Genomic DNA, 22,601 nt, shown 5'->3' with positions numbered 1-22,601 from the left:
TGTCCCTCTCTATCCTCCGATAACAGAGGGCAGGCTCCAGCCGAGGAGCCACGGTCAACAATAGCTATCCCAAGGAGGAGGCATTCATCCTCCCCATGCCCAAGCCTTTGGTCTAGTCTTCCTCAGAAAGGCCAAACAGCACTTGTGAGAAAAGAACAAAAGGTCTGCCAAAGTTACACACCTACAGGAAATGGCTGGTGTCTGGTTTTTATTTCCACAATCCATTTTTTGGGATGCCGTACCTGCCTCACCGACGAGCCTGGTCTCATAAGCTATACGTAACATAGTAAATGTAAATCTGGGACACTCAAATTGGTATGATATGCTATGTTTGATATGGTTACATAAGACAGAAGGTTAATTCTCCACAAAAATAAACGTAGGGTGGTTGGTCGAGGTGGATGGGTAGGCGTATAATGCAAATGTCTTGTAATCCAATGGTTCCTGATTCAAATCTCATCACGGATACCGTCTGCAACTACTTGCTACTTTGCAACTACTTAGCCCGTTTTTATTTGATTTAAAAACAAATATTTAGGGGTAGAACAGCTTTAATATTGCAGATAGATTGTGGCTTTATAAATGTATTTGTCTGCATCATTCCTCATACATGTTTTTTTGTAAATAATTGCCTTCTGAAAGTATCCAGACCCCTTGACTTTTCAACATTTTGTTACATTACAGCATTATTCTAAAATGTATTACATAGTTTTTCCCCCTCATCAATCTACACACAATTCCCCATGAAGACAAATCAAAAACAGGTTTATATTTTTTTCATGAAAATGTATAAAAAATAAACAACTGAAATATCACATTTACATAAGTATTCAGACCCTTTACTCATTACTTTGTTGAAGCACTTTTGGCAGCGTTTACAGCCTCGAGTCTTCTTGGGACTTCTTGGGACCCTACAATACCAGCTTGGCACACCTGTATTTTGGGAGTTTCCCCCATTCTTCTCCGCAGATCCTCTCGAGCTCTGTCAGAGTCGCTGTTCAGCTATTTCAGGTCTCTAATGAGATGTTCGATCGGGTTCAAGTCCGGGCTCTGGCTAGGCCACTCGAGGATATTCAGAGACTCGTCGAAAAGCCACTACTTAGTTGTCATGGCTGTGTGCTTGGGGTCGTTGTCCTGTTGGAAGGTGAACCTTCGCTCCAGTTTGAGGTCCTGAGCGCTCTGGAGTAGGTTTTCATCAAGGGTCTCTCTGTACTTCGCTCCATTAATCTTTGCCTTGATCATGACTAGTCTCCCAGTCCCTGCAGCTGAAAAACATACCCACAGAATGATGCTGCCACCACCATGCTTCACCGTTGGGATGGTGCCAGGTTTTCTCCAGACGTGACGCTTGGCACTCAAGCCAAAGAGTTTGATCTTGGTTTAATCAGACCAGAGAATCTTGTTACTTTTACTGAGGAGTGGCTTCCGTCTGGCCACTCTACCATAAAGGCCTGAATGGTGGCGTGCTGCAGAGATGGTTGTCCTTCTGGAAGTTTCCCCAATCTCCACAGATGAACTCTAAAGCTCTGTCAGAGTGACCATCGGGTTCTTGGTCACCTGACCAAGGCCCTTCTCCCCAGATTGCTCAGTTTGGCCGGGCAGCCAGCTCTTGGAGGTTCCAAACTTCTTCCATTTAAGAATGATGGAGGCCAATGTGTTCTTTGGGACCTTCAACGCTGCAGACAGTTTTTGGTACACTGCCCCAGATCTGTGCCTTGCCACAATCCTGTCTCTGGGCTCTACGGACAATTCCTTTGATCTCATGGCTTGGTTTTTGCTCTGATATGCTCTGTCAACTGTGGGACCTTATGTAGACAAGTGTGTGCCGTTCCAAATCATGTCCAATCAATTGAATTGACCACAGGTGGACTCCAATCAAGTTGTAGAAACATATCAAGGATGATCAATGGAAATTGGATGCACCTGAGCTAAATTTCGAGTCTAATAGCAAAGGGTCTGAATACTTATGTAAGTAAGGTATTTCATTTTTTATGTTTTCGCTTTGTCATTATGGGGTATTGTGTGTAGATTGCTGAGGTATTTTTTTATTTAATCAATTTTAGAAAAAGTCAAGGGGTCTGAATACTTTCCGAAGGCACTGTATATATATACAGTACCAGTCAAAAGTTGGGACACAGTGAATAGTGAAGTCATCAAAACTATGAAATTACACATATGGAATCATGTAGCACCCAGAATGGTTAAACAAATCAAAATATATTTTATATTTGAGATTCTTCAAAGTAGCCACCCTTTGTATTGATGACAGCTTTATACACTTTTGGCATTCTCTCAACCAGCTCCCCCATGCAATGCTTTTTCAACAGTCTTTTAAGGAGTTCCCACATATGCTGAGTACTTGTTGGCTGCTTTTCCTTCACTCTGCGGTCCACCTCATCCCAATCATCTCAATTGGGTTGAGGTAGGGTGATTGTGGAGGCCAGGTCATCTGATGCAGCACTCCATCACTATCCTTCTTGTTTGGTGGGTTTGGTGGGTCATTGTCCTGTTGAAAAACAATGATAGTCCCACTAAGCGCAATCCAGATGTGATGGCGTATCACTGCTGTGGTAGCCATGCTGGTTAAGAGTGCCTTGAATTCTAAATAAATCAATGACAGTTTCACCAGCAAAGCAACCCCACACCATCACACCATCCCACCTCCTCCATGCTTCACGGAGAGAACCACACATGTAGAGATCATCCGTTCAACTACTCTGCGTCTCACAAAGACACAGCAGTTGGAACCAAAAATATCACATTTTGACTCATCAGACCAAAGGACAGATTTCCACGGTCTAATGTCCATTGCTCGTGCTTCTTGGCCCAAGCAAGTCTCTTCTTATTATTGGTGTCCTTAAGTAGTGGTTTCTTTGCAGCAATTCGACCATGAAGGCCTGACTCACGCAGTCACCTCTGAATACTTGATGTTGAGATGTATGTGTTACTTGAACTCTGTGAAGCATTTATTTGGGCTGCAATTTCTGAGTCTGGTAACTCTAATGAATTTATCTTCTGCAGCAGAGGTAACTCTGGGCCTTCCTTTCCTGTGGTGTTCCTCATGAGAGCCAGTTTCATCATAGCGCTTGATGGTTTTTGCGACTGCACTCAAAGAAACTTTCAAAGTTCTTGAAATGTTCCACATTGACTGACCTTCATGTCTTAAAGTAATGATGGAATGTCATTTTTCTTTGTTTATTCAGGCTGTTCTTGCCCTTGGTCTTTTACCAAATAGGGCTATCTTCTGTATAACCACCCCTACCTTGTCACAACACAACTGACTGGCTCAAAGGCATTAAGAAGGAAAGAAATTCCACAAATGAACTTTTAACAAGGCACACCTGTTAATTGAAATGCATTCCAGGTGACTGCCTCATGAACCTGATTGAGAGAATGCCAAGAGTGTGCAAGGCTGTCATCAAGGCAAAGGGGGGCTACTCTGAAGAATCTAAAATATATTTTGATTTGTTTAAATCTTTTTTGGTCACCACATGATTCCATATGTATTATTTCATAGTTTAAAAATAATTAAAGATTAATTAAAGAAAAACCATGGAATGAGTAGGCGTGTCCAAACTTTTGAATGGTACTGTATATTGAACAAAAATATAATCGTAACAGGTAAAGTGTTGGTCCCATGATTCATGAGCTGAAATAAAAGATTCCAGATATCTTCCAGACTTATAAAAAGCTTATTTCTCTCATTTTGTGCACAAATCTGTTTACATCCCTGTCAGTGAGCATTTCACCTTTGCCAAGATAATCTTTCCACCTGACAGGTGTGGCATATCAAGAAGCTGATTAAACAGCATTATCATTACACAGGTGCACCATGTGCCACATTCAATAAAAGGCCACTCTAAAATGTGTAGAAAATGGAATGTATAGAAATGTTTGTCTATATATATATATATATATATATATATATATACAGTGGGGCAAAAAAAGTATTTAGTCAGCCACCAATTGTGCAAGTTCTCCCACTTAAAAAGATGAGAGAGGCCTGTAATTTTCATCATAGGTACACTTCAACTATGACAGACAAAATGAGAAAAAAAATCCAGAAAATCAAATTGTAGGATTTTTAATGAATTTATTTGCAAATTATGGTGGAAAATAAGTATTTGGTCAATAACAAAAGTTTATCTCAATACTTTGTTATATACCCTTTGTTGGCAATGACAGAGGTCAAACGTTTTCTGTAAGTCTTCACAAGGTTTTCACACACTGTTGCTGGTATTTTGGCCCATTCCTCCATGCAGATCTCCTCTAGAGCAGTGATGTTTTGGGGCTGTTGCTGGGCAACATGGACTTTCAACTCCCTCCAAAGATTTTCTATGGGGTTGAGATCTGGAGACTGGCTAGGCCACTCCAGGACCTTGAAATGCTTCTTACGAAGCCACTCCTTCGTTGCCCGGGCGGTGTGTTTGGGATCATTGTCATGCTGAAAGACCCAGCCACGTTTCATCTTCATTGCCCTTGCTGATGGAAGGAGGTTTTCACTCAAAATCTCACGATACATGGCCCCATTCATTCTGTCCTTTACATGGATCAGTTTTCCTGGTCCCTTTGCAGAAAAACAGCCCCAAAGCATGATGTTTCCACCCCCATGCTTCACAGTAGGTATGGTGTTCTTTGGATGCAACTCAGCATTCTTTGTCCTCCAAACACGACGAGTTGAGTTTTTAACCAAAAAGTTATATTTTGGTTTCATCTGACCATATGACATTCTCCCAATCTTCTTCTGGATCATCCAAATGCTCTCTAGCAAACTTCAGACGGGCCTGGACATGTACTGGCTTAAGCAGGGGGACACGTCTGACACTGCAGGATTTGAGTCCCTGGCGGCGTAGTGTGTTACTGATGGTAGGCTTTGTTACTTTGGTCCCAGCTCTCTGCAGGTCATTCACTAGGTCCCCCCGTGTGGTTCTGGGATTTTTGCTCACCGTTCTTGTGATCATTTTGACCCCATGGGGTGAGATCTTGCGTGGAGCCCCAGATCGAGGGAGATTATCAGTGGTCTTGTATGTCTTCCATTTCCTAATAATTGCTCCCACAGTTGATTTCTTCAAACCAAGCTGCTTACCTATTGCAGATTCAGTCTTCCCAGCCTGGTGCAGGTCTACAATTTTGTTTCTGGTGTCCTTTGACAGCTCTTTGGTCTTGGCCATAGTGGAGTTTGGAGTGTGACTGTTTGAGGTTGTGGACAGGTGTCTTTTATACTGATAACAAGTTCAAACAGGTGCCATCAATACAGGTAACGAGTGGAGGACAGAGGAGCCTCTTAAAGAAGAAGTTACAGGTCTGTGAGAGCCAGAAATCTAGCTTGTTTGTAGGTGACCAAATACTTATTTTCCACATAATTTGCAAATAAATTCATTAAAAATCCTACAATGTGATTTTCTGGATTTCTTTTTCTCTTTTTGTCTCTCATAGTTGAAGTGTACATATGATGAAAATTACAGGCCTCTCTCATCTTTTTAAGTGGGAGAACTTGCACAATTGGTGGCTGACTAAATACTTTTTTGCCCCACTGTATATATAGACAAACATTTCTATACATTCCAAGGAAAAGAATATATACATTCCAAGGAAAATAATATATATATATATATTATTTTCCTTTATTATTTTCCCCTAACCGTATCACCCCTCCCCAAATTAGAGTAAACTAATGGACAACAACATTTAGACTTCTACTTCCGGCTTATACATACTATATACATTTTACAGACACAGTATATTTAACTACTTAGCATGTTAGCTAGCCCTTCCCCTAACCTTAACTTCTAACTCTAAATGTAACCCTAACCTTAACCACTAACCCTAAACCCTAGCCTAGCTAACGTTAGCCATCTAGCTAACGTTAGCATTAGCCAACGGACCACCTAACTAACATTAGCCACAACAAATTGTCATTTGTAACATATTGTACGAATTGCAATTCGTAACATACCATACAAATTGTCATTTGTAACATATCATACGAAATGGATGATGGCCATCCACAAATGAATACAAACCATACGAAATGTAACATACCATACTAATTGTGTCCCGGATTTACATTTACTATGTTACGAGTACCCCTGAGTCCAGGTTACACCGACCAACTGTGCTTCAGAGGAACAAACTGTACCTAGCTAGTGGCCTAATTGTGTTCTGTAGGCTACCACAAGTACGTGCATTTCTAAATAGAGAGAAGTGGAGGACAGAGAAAGAAAGGATACACTGTTTGTTGTTTAATGTGGTTAGGGCAATCAATCTCCCTCATTGAGACATCTTTCCCCCACGCGTTGTCCATTGTGAGCCGCTAGCCTTTCACTGATGCTCTCCAGACTCAATGGGTTTGTTTGTTTGCTGGTGCTCAGCTTGTCTCCAGTTTGTTGGTTCCTTTTGCCATGTGTTTGGGTATGGGTGGTAGAACTACTCAAAGACTGCACCCCAAATGGCATCCTATTCCCTATGTTGTGCAGTACAAAAGTAGAGCTCTGCACAAAAGTATTGCACTATAATTATAGGGAATAGGGTGCCATTTAGGACACAGAAGAAAGGTATCTTTGACTGATGGAAGGGTATGTAGCTGTGCATCTTATTTGTGGCCTCAGGCTCCAGTTATGGAAGGACTTTTGTTGCTTTAGCGGAAGTTTGCAGGAGAATGCCTTTACCTTCTTTGCATAATTACTTCCAGACTATCGGCTGTTTCCGTCTCGTTAAGCTGCATTCCTCTGTCAAGGAACATCAGTGAGTTGATCTTCAGTGAGAGACGTCCTCAACAACCTTTTATGGCCAACTTCAGAGATTCGAACAGATGAGCTTCAAAAATCTGTCCACTGTACCGTCCTCGTCTAACCCTTTGGTGAAATGCTATATTCAATATCTGTGGAAATCTAATCTCCGCAACTGCATACAAAGGAAATGTAATTATAGGTGCACAAATGTTTGCCATTACATTCTGCTTATTCTCTCAGGTACAGTACTTTACATATTTTATTCATGTAGGTATGACATAACATGTCTTGGTATGCTTCATATTAGGTAGCCAATGAAACAAATGCCCAAAACAATATCTCTGAAATGTTTATTTCCCTTCAATTTGCGGTGTGCTGGCTTGGGTATCGTAGAATTGGCTACTCATTTAACGTATTACAATTGCATGTTTGTTTTGAGTGGCAGGCCTTAAGGGTTTTGTGCCGAGTGGTAGAATCTTTCACTCAGGAAGGAACTACATTGGCTTCTTATATCAGGTTGTGGTTACACATGGTTTCTGTCCTTAAGTGGTCAAATACGATTTAGAGTGAAATGCACAGAAGACCTGGGGGTCTGGATTCCCTCTCTAAGCTCCTCTTTGAAAGGCTGTCCATGCCTCCTCTTGGCTGCTGATTACTACAGCACATGTCTCAGGAAGTATATTTTTCTATTACTCCCTGAGTGTTGCTAGTCAAGCACTCGTTCCAAAAGAGAATAGCCATATACCGTAGATGTAATTTGAAGGTAAAGGTGCCTGCCCCAAACCTAAGGTCAAGATTTTTGCCATTATCCATACGCTAGCCAGATTGGAAAGCAGTTGTTCAGCAGTGCCTGTCAATCTGTCTTTCTCATTCATTGTTTATATTGCTGTGGGGACTTCTGGGGATGCCAGAAGGGTGGTTTCCAATCCTTGTGTGGTACTAGCGTATAGTGCACGCACCCCGGCTGGACTTGAGTGGCCCTCCAGAGTCTCTTTAGGTTGTCATATTTCAAGCGCATGTTCTTCTTATTCTTGGGTCCTCTGCCTTAGGTGTTCTAACCACTATAAACCACTTGGGAACATTTTCATTAGAGGCTTTTGAATTAGAGGCTTGGTTCTGAGAGCTACTCCCTACTGGGAGCTCCTTCTCTGACCTGGGTCAGTGCACAGTGGTTATTTTGGTATAAGGACAAGCCTTTCCCCTTGTTTTCACCCATATTTCACCACGGTAATGGGTGGCAACCTGCATCTACATCTGGTTGTCCTTTCAGGAAAGAACTGAGTCAATATTAGTGAAGCCGTAACTCAGTGACATGTTGAACAGTAAGGGATGCTTGTGTGACAGGGCCGTTACTCAAGTGACACACACACACACACACACACACAAATGGATTTGCATCACACACACACACACACAGACACAGACACACACAGACACAGACACACAGACACACACACACACACACACACACACACACACACACACACACACACACACACACACACACACACACACACACACACACACACACACACACACACACACACACACACACACACACACACACAGACAAACGCAAACACTCCAGATAAAAGTACTAGCATCAGGACCAGAAAGAAAGTCTGCTCACCATATGAACACATTCTCAGAAATTTTACTTTATTTATCTGCCAATGAGTGATTTCACCAATTGATTGAAGGAATTGACCAGCTCAACGTCAACAACAAAACTATTAGCCCTATTGCTGGAGAGAGTGTGAACACCACTGTCACTTCTTTCCCCAGGGAACTCATTTTGGCTGTGATGACTGGCGCAGCTTGTAACCCGATCCTCCTCTTTGAGGGATCGTCCTTGAGTCATTCTATGGCTGGGCACCTGGACACACTAATTCCCCAGCCTAAATCTCCCTGTTCCCTGCCTTTTGTTTTTCTGTTTTGTTCTGTGTTCTGGAGGCCAGGCAGAACAATCAGCTCTGGAGAAATGGTGCTGGAGTAGTAGAGGTATACATACCTTCAAGTACCTTCAGTTCAACTGATGAAAGTTGATTAGAGTGGCTGAAACCTGATGCTGGCTGTGTGTCCCTCCTCAATCATCATTCCTGACTCTGTAGCCGAGTGCGTCTTTGACCTTTTGGCCTTGCTTGTGCATGACTAACCAGGCAAACTCAAGACAAACCAGTGTCTGGAACCATTTGCACATCTGGAAAAACTTAACTTAAGTATAAATTAATGGGTGGAAGGGATGCCACTTTTCGAGCAAATTCTGTCACCATATGCACAGTACTCTGCTACCAGATGCCAAAGTAGACAAAGGCATCATCATCAGACGATGGAACATACTATATCAATCAGCTTTGACACATTCCACAATCTCTATTCTCTACATTCACGTCCCTACGGTAATTGGTTTCTGTATGTCACTATGCGTGACATACCATGCATTCACCACGTCTCAGAGCTTTCAGAGCCTCTGCTCAGGTGTAAAAATAAAGCCCAAATGGCATGTTTAAATCCAACAGAGGTGACTGAACACCTTTGTGTTTAGCTAAGAATAAATTAGACAACTGTTTCAACAAGCTGTGATTCATGGTACATCGGCACGTTGAGAAAGCCCGAAAGGCGAGGCTTTATGTAAATAAATTATTACAAATATGTTACTTGTTCACAGCTCAATACAATCACACTGACACAGATTACAACTCATACTATATAGCCTACGTTACACATAAAAAACAACTAAAAAACTAACCAATACCATGATGGAAGGCTTTACTCCCGGTACAGCTTGGAAAGAACATGGTCCTTTACTTGAGAGATGACTGACCATTTCAGGCATAAGTCTTCTCTCATACAAAGAACATTGCTGACACCTAATGGACATAAATTAATAATAGCCTGAAACTGTGTGGGGAGATACTGCTATATAGCTGTACTTTATTCTGCCCCTCGGTTATTACTGTTGGACAGGAAGAGATTGTGGTACTTTGATTAACTTTGATAAGGGTTAGGGTTAGGGTTAGGGTTAGGGTACACTCAAATGATTGGCATCTTACCATTCAAACGATGAATCCTGATCTAGGATAACTTTTAAAACATGAAATTATTTGGATTGCTCTAAAAGGATTTGGCTAAAAGCAAATCTACCCGCAGGTAAGGTAAGTCTTACAGTACTATCTAGCAAAGCATCCAATGTGGTCAACTGGTTTCAATTGACAGTTTTGGTGCCAGCAGTTCTGGGTGTTGATTTGGGGATCTTTGCCCTGCCTGGAAAATAATCTGGGGTAAACACTGAATTACATCTATCAAATCATGGAAACACGAAGGAAAGGTTTTAAAACATCTACTGGTCATAAAACATTGACTGTCTGATATCGTCCTGAGCTAGTGGTGAGAACAATATGCCCTCTGCTGGAGTACAACACTGCTGTCTTTTTACGCCGACTAAATGAGGTTATAGCTAAGGAGGATGCACTCAGAGGAACCAAAGTGACGTCTACTGGACACAGAACATCGCAAAGATAATGTATTTCTCTCAAAAAACGGAACTTTAAAAAATATTTATTTATTTATTTATTTCACCTTTATTTAACCAGGTAGGCTAGTTGAGAACATGTTCTCATTTGCAACTGCGACCTGGTCAAGATAAAGCAAAGCAGCGTGACACAGACAACAACACAGAGTTACACATGGAGTAAACAATAAACAAGCCAATAACACAATAAACAAGTCAATGACACAGTAGAAAAAAGAACGTCTATATACGGTGTGTGCAAAAGGCATGAGGAGGTAGGCAATAAATAGGCCATAGGAGCGAATAATTACAATTTAGCAGATTAACACGGGAGTGATAAATGAGCAGATGAAGATGTGCAAGTAGAGATACTGGTGTGCAAAAGAGCAGAGAAGTAAATCAAATAAAAACAGTATGGGGATGAGGTAGGTAGATTGGGTGTGCTATTTACAGATGGACTATGTACAGCTGCAGTGATCAGATAGTTGATGTACAGCTGCAGTGTCGAGGATCGGTAGGATAGTCAGTTTTACTAGGGTAAGTTTGGCGGCGTGAGTGAAGGAGGCTTTGTTGCGAAATAGAAAGCCGATTCTAGATTTGATTTTGGATTGGAGATGTTTAATATGAGTCTGGAAGGAGAGTTTACAGTCTAGCCAGACCCCTAGGTATTTATGGTTGTCCACATATTCTAGGTCGGAACCGTCCAGGGTGGTGATGCTAGTCGGGCGGGCGGGTGCGGGCAGCGAACGGTTGAAAAGCATGCATTTGGTTTTACTAACTTACTAACATGACCCCTTAAGTCAATGGTGAACTATTGAAGAGAGGAAAAAAGTAAATAATAGTGAATATATCAGTTTGCCATATCCACAGATAAGGATAGTAAACTCAGCAAAAAAATAAACGTTCTCTCACTGTCAACTGCATTTATTTTCAGCAAACTTAACATGTGTAAATATTTGTATGAATATAACAAGATTCAACAACTGAGACATAAACTGAACAAGTTCCACAGACATGTGACTAACAGAAATGGAATAATGTGTTACCAATGTGTTCAAAATCAAAAGTAACAGTCAGTATCTGGTGTGGCCACCAGCTGCATTAAGTACTGCAGTGCATCTCCTCCTCATGGACTGCACCAGATTTGCCAGTTCATGCTGTGAGATATTACCCCACTCTTCCACCAAAGCACCTGCAAGTTCCCAGACAATTCTGGGGGGAAGGGCCCTATACCTCACCCTCCGATCCAACAGGTCCCAGACTTGGGACCCACTGGAATTGTGATACAGTGAATTATAAGTGAAATAATCTGTCTGTAAACAATTGTTGGAAAAATTAATTGTGTCATGCACAAAGTAGATGTCCTAACCGACTTGCCAAAACTATAGTTTGTTAACAAGAAACGTGTGGAGTGGTTGAAAAATGAGTTTTAATGACTCCAACCTAAATGGATGTAAAGTTCCGATTTCAACTGTATATAAAATTGTAAACTCGCAGAAGGGCATAGACTCTCCTCTTGCTCTCTCAGTACCCCTCTGTATATAGTCTCGCTATTGTTATTTTACTGCTGCTCTTTAATTATTTGTTACTTTTATTGCTCATTCTTATCCGTGTTTTTTTTTTTAACTGCTTTGTTGGTTAGGGGCTCGTAAGTAAGCGTTTCACTGTAAGGTATTCGGCGCATGTGACTAACACCATAGTACCCTCCAAACTCGTCATCAAGCTCGAGACCCTGGGCCTCGACCCCGCCCTGTGCAACTGGGTCCTGGACTTCCTGACGGGCCGCCCCCAGGTGGTGAGGGTAGGTAACAACATCTCCACCCCGCTGATCCTCAACACTGGGGCCCCACAAGGGTGCGTTCTGAGCCCTCTCCTGTACTCCCTGTTCACCCACGACTGCGTGGCCATGCACGCCTCCAACTCAATCATCAAGTTTGCGGACGACACTACAGTGGTAGGCTTGATTACCAACAACGACGAGACGGCCTACAGGGAGGAGGTGAGGGCCCTCGGAGTGTGGTGTCAGGAAAATAACCTCACACTCAACGTCAACAAAACAAAGGAGATGATTGTGGACTTCAGGAAACAGCAGAGGGAGCTCCCCCCTATCCACATCGACGGGTCAGTAGTGGAGAAGGTGGAAAGTTTTAAGTTCCTCGGTGTACACATCACGGACAAACTGAATTGGTCCACCCACACAGACAGCGTTGTGAAGAAGGCGCAGCAGCGCCTCTTCAACCTCAGGAGGCTGAAGAAATTCGGCTTGTCACCAAAAGCACTCACAAACTTCTACAGATGCACAATCGAGAGCATCCTGTCGGGCTGTATCACCGCCTGGTACGGCAACTGCTCCGCACACAACCGTAAGGCTCTCCAGAGGGTAGTGAGGTCGGCAGAACGCATCACCCGGGGCAAACTACCTGCCCTCCAGGACACCTACACCACCCGATGTCACAGGAAGGCCATAAAGATCATCAAGGACAACAACCACCCAAGCCACTACCTGTTCACCCCGCTATCATCCAGAAGGCGAGGTCAGTACAGGTGCATCCAAGCAGGGACCGAGAGACTGAAAAACAGCTTCTATCTCAAGGCCATCAGACTGTTAAACAGCCACCACTAACATTTAGCGGCCGCTGCCAACAAACTGACTCAGCTCCAGCCACCTTAAAAATGGGAATTGATGGAAATTATGTAAAAATGTACCACCAGCCACTTTAAACAATGCCACCTAATATAATGTTTACATACCCTACATTACACATCTCTTATGTATATGTATATACTGTACTCTATATCATCTACTGCATCTTGCCATCTTATGTAATACATGGACCACTAGCCACTTTAAACTATGCCACTTTATGTTTACATACCCTACAGTACTCATCTCATAGGTATATACCGTACTCTATACCATCTACTGCACCTTGCCTATGCCGTCTGTACCATCACTCATTCATATATCTTTATGTACATATTCTTTATCCCTTTACACTTGCGTGTATAAGGTAGTAGTTGCGGAATTGTTAGGTTAGATTACTTGTTGTTATTACTGCATTGTCGGAACTAGAAGCACAAGCATTTCGCTACACTCGCATTAACATCTGCTAACCATGTGTATCCAATTTGTAAGTCGCTCTGGATAAGAGCGTCTGCTAAATGACTTAAATGTAAATGTAAATGTAATGTGACTAATAAATTTGATTTGATTTGATTTGATTAATACAATTTGATTTGATTATTATATTACCGTAATTACCTTCGGTCCAGAGAGCATTATGCATTTGTGAAGGTTGCATCATGTAACATAATATACCCAAATGTATTTCTTCCTCCAAGACGTGTCGAACTCATTCTGTACAGAATATTCCAGTTTAACTGGCTTCGGAGAAATGTCAAGTACAGACAAGTTCCAAAAGGAATTTTGACCATTCCACACATGGTTTCAAAATGTAATTTGATGCACTAGGTAGGCCTTCTGTTTTATAATACATAACTTTGGTAATAAGGATCTGCCTTCCAGGTGAAACATGATAGCCCTTATTTTATGGTTGCCATCAGTAGCCAATATTTATGGCTCGGATTTAGCCTACTGTTGTAATGCAAAGACCACGGTTTGAGCTGAGGGGTCCCAGAATGAAGTGCGCATTTTGTAGAAGGTTTTTGACCAGGGTCTGTACGTGGCAGAGAAAAAATCTCTGCAGATCACTAACTCGGGGCGTCTACAATAGATTTGTACATACTGTTAAAGGTGTAGGATTATTTTACAATCACAAGGGAACGAAAAGGTAAGCTTACATGTACATTTTAATGTTCCAGATGCATACTGTCATTATATATATTTTTTAATCTGTGTGTTGCACAGAGGAGCGCAGCATGTAATTCCTGTAACATGATGTGTAGGCCTATTGTTGTCAGTAATAACCGACCCCTTTTTGGGACATTCTTGTTGCCAAACCTGAGATTTCAGCATAATAATTGAATGAAATCGTGAATTGGGTAGGCTTTATACTGGGATGCTCGTTTTTGCGCATTCGCTTGCTTTACATGCCTTGTTGGCAACTGTAGTTGCAGTAACAACGTATCAACACTGACAGAAAGTTTTGGGAGGTTTAGCCAACATGACAGAATTCCATTATAACTTCAGGGTTTTGAGGGTTAGGTAGGCAATATGTATTTAGAACGTAACATTGGCATTCACCTTTCTCTCAACTGTTTTGATGCATTTCTTTTTTCAAACAACTTTTTCACAAGACCCTGTGATGTGTTCAAACGGTTATTTATAGAAACGTCGCCGTCTTGGCTGACGTCTCGGGCATTGTAACGGAGTGAAGTACTGTAGCAAGAACCCATGGGCACAGACGTCAGTTCAACGTCTAGATTTGTTGTCAGCTAACGTGAATTCAATGTGAAAAAAATATGAAATGCCCTTACATTGATTAATTTTTGCAAATCCAGTCAGTTTTCCATGTTGGTTCAATGACATCACATAGATCATTTTGGTTGAAAGACAGTTTTTGCCCAGTGGGAAGACTGAGTGATAAGGCTCAATACCTTTGGGATATCTTTATCAATATATGTCTGACATTTTAGTACACGAAAGGAGTAGTCCTGCTCCAGATAAGCGTGTCCTGAATTTCATAATACGGAGCTAGGATATTCTCTGTAATGGGACAGTTTCTACATGCATCCAATCTGGACTTCTGAAATCTCCTTGCTACGGTATGAATCCATTTTTGGGGTGAGATAGGTTCAAGACACGCGCCTGATGCATATTAGTAGAATATTCTAACTCCGGAAAGGGTGTGTGTCAACATGCTGACATGTCTAAGCCTTTATAGTCAGGCATGAACGAATCCACATATTTTAAGAAATGTATCATATCTGTAATCATTACCTGACCTGATTTATTTCAATAGATATCCTTACATGATATGTGAATCAATGTGGATCATGGATATTTTAATGTTTCATCATTGTATGTCTGATCGAAAAATAGGCTAAATCTGATTTATGAAATGTCCATCACCCAAATTATTTTTGCCTTGTTCAGTCGTCGGAAAACAACGCACTTATTTACATGAGGGTGACAAATCTGAGCATACATTTGCATCATATTCAGTAGTAGGCTATACAAGGCACAAAAAGGCAACCTATTTCATCCAAGTTGCTACTTCCAAAGCACATCTGCTTTTTCTATTTAAATAAATGCAGTTTAGCAAATTCAGAGTTCCAATCCCAAAATTAGAAAAAAAATGCCTGGAACGTAAAATATCGTTATTAACCGGTTCCCATGCTTCTAAAATAACGGTTCTGTTCCGGAACAGTATGGATCCCTTTCTTTTCAGCTTCAGTTTCTGTTCCTAGAAAAATACAATTATTTTCCGGTTTTCGGTTCTGTTCCCTGAACCGGTACCAACCCCTGCTAATTACCACTTAATTTAAGGTTAGGCATAAGCTTGACAGTGTGGTTAAGGTTAGGTTTAAAATCAGATTGTAAGAAGGGAAATTCTTGAAATAGGCGGGTTTAGAATTTTGTGGCTGGGGTAAATAGTGAGCACTTTTATCCAGAGGGAATAAAACATTATAGTGTCTGAAAGATTTATATGGATTTAATATTTGTCAAATTATTGAGCATGTCCTCAAAACTCAAATAAACATCACATTGTCCTTATTTAGCATATCAAAATCCTGAGAAAATATGCTATGTAGGCCTACTGTTAGTACTTGTCAACATATAGAGAAAATAAGATGTCCACATAGGTCTATCTCAGGATTTGTAAGCAACTTGTAAGTCGCTCTGGATAAGAGCGTCTGCTAAATGACTTAAATGTAAATGTAAATGTAAATGATATCTAATGAGTCCATATCCGGCCATACCATGTATGATATCCAGAGGGAATTCAAAAATTATATGTTCATGAAAGAAAAATATGGATTTCATATTTATCATTATTGAGCATGTGATGATAACTCAGAAAATATTCATTAATCGTACTTATTTTCAGCATATCAAAAAGAATCACAAGATCCGGATATGTACCTCAGCCAAGAGATGCATATCTTGACTCAATATAGCTTCTTATCTTGAATATACAGTGGATATTTGTCAACATGAAGAGTGAAAATAGGATGTCACACATCTGGATATCGAATGAGTCCATATCCGGCCATAGGAAAGTGCCATGTGTGATATTTGGACTAATCCCAAAATCATATAGATTCCAAAATCATGGGCATTATTTTGGAGTTGGCCTCCCACTTTGCTGCTCTAACAGCTTCCATTCTTCTGGGAAGGCTTTCCACTAGATGTTGGAACATTGCTGGCGGACTTGCTTCCATTCAGCTTCAAGAGCATTCGTGAGGTCGGGTGATCCGACCTGGCTCGCAGTCTGCGTTCCAATTCATCCTCAAAGGTGTTCGATGGGGTTGAGGTCGGGGCTCTGTGCAGACCAGTCAAGTTCTTCCACACCGATCTTAACAAACCATTTATGTATGGACCTTGCTTTGGTTGATTGAGACTGCTGTCTTATCTAAAACTGTATGTTTTGTAACAATTATTATGGCCTTTGTGTTTCTCCGATTGCACGGTCACGCTAGCAGCGAGTAGATATTGTTGTCCTTGTTCAATAGAGCCATTGGTCTCGACGATGTTCCTATCTGCCAGGACATTGCAGGATATCTAGGTTTACTAATTTCCCCTGGCTTTGTAAAGACAGGGGAAATTGTACAGCCTGATGGGAGACCTACTTCCTTGTTCTCACCCTCGAAGGCAGGCTATGTTACTGTGTACTGTCTATCCGAGATTTCTAAATAATTAGCTATAATGGCTGCTTCTGATGGTTCCTCTTTCCAAGATAAGCTGAACGACGAAACATTTTTAGATTGTCTTTCATATAGGAACATACAGCCCTATTTATTCGAGCTGGAATAAACTGAAAAGGAGTTGAGACAGCGAGGAAAAATATTTGCGAGACCAGCAAGCAGTGGCACCAGCCTAGACCAGCTGGACCAGGAGTTGTTTTGCTGTCTTTAGCTAGTTAGCAATACTGTATAAGGTATATTTTAACCTAGGCAGTGTTGTACAGTACAATTTGGTGATCGTTTCGACCACAACGGGACATGCTAGTACCACTACAAACCAAGCTATTCAAGTTAAGCTAGTTAGCTAGCTGTGTTTGCTACACCTAAAATGTACTGTAGTCGAACTTTATAGGTAACTAGGTAGGCTAACTAACCTAGCTAGCCTCAGTGCCTCACATTAGGAGCAAAGCTCAAGTATAGGTAGCTGTGTCCTGGACTGGTCTCGGAGTAATGGCTGTGTCGAAAGGAATGGGTGTGTCAAAAAGTTTCATTCCAACCCTAATTTAGAGCACCTGATATTAATAATTTTCTGGTCATAAGCTGAATCAGGTTAGTTACAACTGGGGTTGGATTGAAAACCTACAGGAGGGTAGCTCTCCGGGAACAGGGTTAGAGAGCCCTGGGTTAGACGCTCTTGACTGAACGGTGTTGTCTATGCCAATGAAAGTGTTCCCATTGGTCAACTTTTTCCACATTTAACTACAGTACAGCCTTATTCTAAAATGGATGAGAAAAAAAGTGTACATCAATCTACACACTGTACTCCATAATGACAAAGCAAAACTGTTTTTTAGGAATTTTTGCAAATGTACTAGAAATAAAAAAATGGAACTTATTTAGGTAAGTATTCAGACCCTTTGCTATGAGTCTCGAAATGTAGTTCTTTAATTTGAATCATCCTTGAGATGTTTCTTCAACTTGATTGGAGTCCACCTGTGGTAAATTAAATTGATTGGACATGATTTGGAAAGGCACACACCTGTCTATATAAGGTCCAACAGTTGACAGTGCATGTCAGAGCAAAAACCAAGCCATGAGGTTGAATGAATTGTCCATAGAGCTCCGAGGCAGAGATCATGGGAAGGGTACCAAAAAAAAAAATCAGCATTGTAGGTCCCCAAGAACATGTCAATAGAATTTTGGAACCACCATACTGAGCAATCGTGGGAGAAGGGCCTTGGTCAGGGAGTTGACCAAGAACATGATGGTAACTCTGACAGAGCTCCAGAGTTCCTCTGTGGAGATTGACCAAGAAAAATGGTGATATGGCCCACTGGCCAGGAGTCCAGAGGCAGATGAGGGTCCACTATCATTACTACTTGGCCAGTGTCCAGGCTGGATGTATTTCTCTGCATTTCCCTCTGTGCTGTAGGCTTGGTAGGTAATCCCGGATGAATTGGGCCCAGAAATGGTCAGCCAAGATATGGCTGTGCCTCCACCAGCGTCTGCCAATGAGGGTGGTATCAGTATACATGGCTTGAGGAAGTAATGCATCTCGGCCCCCTTTAAGAGCAGATTCGGTGTGACCGGATCTAGGTCAGCGATGTCTGCAGAGAGATATCCCAAGGGTTTGGAGTTCAGTATCCCTTCCACCTCTATCCGGACGGTCCAGAAGACTGTTTCAGTCACAGTTTGGTCACCCAGAACGACTCGTAGCGCTGTCTTCACCGATCTTCACCGACTTGCTCCCATGTTCCTCCAAAATGAGGAGCTCCTGGAGTGTTGAATTTGAAGGAGATTTGTTGGTCCATCAGTTGATCCTGGAGGGTTGGTTCCATTGCTTGGAAGGCTTCCTCCAACATGGCTTCTCCTTCCTTGAAGTTTGCCTCTGTCAGCCAGGATCTCGTAGGGTTTCCCCCATTAAGAGATAAACCGACCTGGGGCCATGAGAAAGGCTTCAGCATCCAAACACTCCAATAGGACCAGTTGGACACATCCAGTTGTTAAGAACTTGAACAGAATGCCCCAGCGCATCTCCACTGGATGACCTAGCGTGATCATGAAGGGCCCAAAGCAATCTACTCCTGTTGACCAGAAGGGGGGTTGAGGAGGCGCAAGCGAGCAGGGAGCAAATCCGCCATTTTAGGCACAGTTGCTCTGGCCTGCCGTCTCTGAGATTCCATGCAGGTGTATTGGTGCTTGTGAATGGCTCCTCGATCTCCAAGTATCCAGTACTTCCACCTCATCTCGACATAGACTCTCTCTGGCCCTGGTTGGAGAAGCTCCTCATCGTAACTCTTGATAAGGAGGCTGGTAAGAGGGTGTCTGGATTCAAGGGTAATTGGATAATTGGATGGATAGTATCGGGGTCCAAGACTTCTGCTTGGTGCAGCCTCCCTCCGACTCTGATCATTCTGAGTATTTGGGGCAAGAGAGAGAAGACGTCCCTCCTTAGACACTTCCTTACCGGTTTTCAGAGCTTTTAGCTCCTCAGAGAAGCTGGCTGCTTGAGCATACTGCAGGAGGAGTGTCTCTGCAGTGAGGGTGGTAGGTATGGAAGCGGCCCCCATCTGAGGTCTGGTTGGTGCCTGCAATCAGATCCTGCAGTGTTGGGGATTTTGCTGGGTCAGAGAGAGCTGCTGTTGGCTCCGTATAGATGTTGTAGCATTGCGTGAACTGCAGTTGATGCGGAGACACCACAGGCACGGTGGTTGTCGGCCACTTCTGCGGTTGGGACAAGAATGGTGGTCCCAAGCTCCAGCGATGAGGTTGAGCCAGTTCCTGAAGAGTTTTACAAGGAGTGATGTCATCAGCACGATTGTTTGCGCTATCAACATACCTCCAGTCATTGAATTCCAATAGGTCTTGAATTTCTGCAATGCGAGTTCCGACGAACACCTTATACCTGCAGGACTCCGACTTGAGCCATGTCAGTATCGTGGTCGAATTACCCTAGTAGATGACCCTTTGGATTGGCAAGGTGACCTCGGCTTGCAAGGTGGAGGCCAACTGGGCTCCAGAAAGGGCAGTGCTGAGTTACAGCCTAGGCATTGACAACTGCTTCTTGGGTGTGACCCTGGACCTGGCAATGACAAAGGAGACATGGGTCTGGCCAGCATCATCCTCCACTCAGAGATAGGAAACCGCTCCGTAATCCCGCTCTGAAGCGTCACAGAACACATGAAGTTCCTGGCTTGGACCTAGTTGGTCAGCATAGGGTGGGACATAACACCTTGGCATCTGGACGTTGCAGAGCGCCGACAACTCTGTTTCCCAACAGATCCATCTTTCCACTAGGTCAGCTGGGTGGATTGGTTCATCCCAGTCCCTCTTGGTCTGCCACAGATCCTGGACTAAGACTTTGGCACGGGTTGTGTAAGGCAGGATATACCCGAGGGGATTTCGGTGCTCAGGGCTGAGCGGCGCTTGTATCCGGTATGCAGCTCCATCTCAATCCTAGAGTGGGCTCTTGTGGGTTGGTGCCAGACTGCGACAGCCATACTTCAATGCTACTTGTCCTGGCTTGTGGCGGGAGGTGCTGGATAACCTCTGCTGTGTTACTTGCCCTCTGTCGGACCTTGAATCCCCCTTTGGACAAGAGATTCCGGACTTTGTTGAGGAGTGCTTTCACTTCAGCAGTGGATGAGAGGCTCTGTAAGCAGTTATCCACATAGAAGGCATTCTCCACTGAGTCCCAGACTTCTCGGTCACTGTCTGGGTTCTCCCAGGCATGTCTCGGCAGAGCGTATATGGCACAGCAAGGACTGCATGTGGTGCCAAATGTTAGTACTTGCCAATCATAGATTGTGGGCTCTGCGTCTCGTTCCATATCTCGCCCTATGAACCGGAGCAGTGTGGTTTCGGAAGACAGCAGACGAATCAGATAAACATGGCTTTGATGTCTCCACTGATGGCTGTGGAGTCCTGCCAGAACTGGAGAAGGACACTGAGAAAGAAAGGACCAAAGGTTGGTCCAGGAAGCAGACAGTCATTCAGGCTTTGACCAGTATCCTGGAATGAACAGTTGAAGACAAATCGGTCCAGCAATACAATGGGGAGGGAGATACCAGGATTCACTGGGTGGGTTTCCCTCTTCATGAGGGGTCACTTTGGTGACATCCTGCCTTCACAAGGTTATGAATCTCCCGTTTTATGAACTTCGGCAAGCTCAGGGTTCTTCAGTAGTCGCCACTCCGTCCCACGGAGTAGTGGGAGTACAGCCCGTGTTGTGGTTGACAGAGGAGGATGGTTGGGCACCTCTGAACTGTTTGTTCCTCTCCAGGACGGATGAGACTATCCATGCCTCCTCCAATTCTGTTCTTGCTTGATGTCGCTGCCGCTGCTGTGCCAGGTCTTTGACAATTCCTGTTCCTGTTGAGCTTTACCGGCCTGCACGTCCAATAGGTGACATCGTTCATCAGCCTGTAGTTCCTCCTCAATTTCCTCCAACGCTAGTAGTTTCATTCTCTCTTGTAGGACAGGGGTCTGTGAATCACTGAGGGCTAGTGAATGGAGGCTGGCACGGCCCCTTCCAAAGCGCTATCCGTTGGTTGATTTCTCACTCCGTCTTGAGTCACTCTGTCTAGAGTGCCTCGATGATTTCCCATTACTTGAGGGGTGAGCGGTCCCCACCTTGGAGAGCTGGTCAACCTGTGCTGTGGGAGTTATCTCTTCCATGCGTTCTTCCAGTAGACCACCCTCCTGTTCCTAAGCAGTTTCCGGTCCTTGGCTTGGACGGGATGTTTGATGGCTGAAACGTACAGTTGATGCATCGCTGCTTTGAGCCTTAGTGATGAGATGGCAAGATGGTGCCGACAGATAGGGCAGCTCTGCTTCTAGCTCCTAAGCAACTTTGCAGTATTGCATTTTTTATGTGTTATTTCTTACATTATTAGCCCAGGAAATGTTTTGTGTTATTACATACGCGGCCGGAAAGATCGTTTGGATATCAGAAAGGCGGTAACTCGCCAGCATTTTGACTGGGAATACGACTTTCCTGAATTAGATCCTTTGTTCGTACCCCACAGGACAATTTAACTGATTCCAGAGGCTGATCCGAAACACTGCCGGCGGCGGAGAAGAGGAATTCCGAGTGGACTGCCTACCGTATTACCTCCCAAAATAATTATTGTTTATTCCCCCTCAAGCCGATACCATGACGGCCCTCAAAAAACTTCACTGGACTTTATGCAAACTGGAAACCACATAGCCTGAGGCCGCATTTATTGTAGCTGGAACATTTCCCCCCCCCCTAATATTTATATATTCCATACTTTTAGGTTTGTGTGTATTGTGAGAATTTTTTGATATTACTGCACTGTTGGAGCTAGAAAAATAAGCATTTCGCTACACCCACAATAACATCTGCTTAACATGTGTATGTGACCAATAACATTTGATTTAGTGGGCTTGCCCTTTGGTAGGAGAAACCCCACCACATAATCCTTCAAATAACCTGATAGTTGTCTGCTCGTTTGTTGCCTGGTTCTCCTTGTGCTGCTAGTGGTTGAGAATGAATCTTTTTTCGATGCTTTAGGCTTAGCTCCTGGATC

At 43.0% G+C, this 22,601-nt stretch overlaps 1 protein-coding gene across 4 annotated transcripts in view; it reads left to right on the top strand.

Moving 5' to 3' along the window:
• The first annotated feature begins 13,917 nt into the window (after positions 1 to 13,917).
• Positions 13,918 to 22,601, top strand: part of LOC139584013 (prolyl 4-hydroxylase subunit alpha-2-like) — a 40,215-nt gene continuing 31,531 nt past the window's right edge. For all 4 annotated transcript variants that reach the window (XM_071415561.1, XM_071415565.1, XM_071415572.1 and 1 more), the window contains exon 1: positions 13,918 to 14,033. The gene's annotated coding sequence lies outside the window, so the exon portion shown is untranslated. The remainder of the gene's footprint in view (positions 14,034 to 22,601) is intronic.

This window comes from Salvelinus alpinus, chromosome 1, assembly GCF_045679555.1.
Source record: "Salvelinus alpinus chromosome 1, SLU_Salpinus.1, whole genome shotgun sequence".
NCBI classification, from domain to species: domain Eukaryota; kingdom Metazoa; phylum Chordata; class Actinopteri; order Salmoniformes; family Salmonidae; genus Salvelinus; species Salvelinus alpinus.
This window is presented reverse-complemented; position numbering and strand designations above follow the sequence as displayed.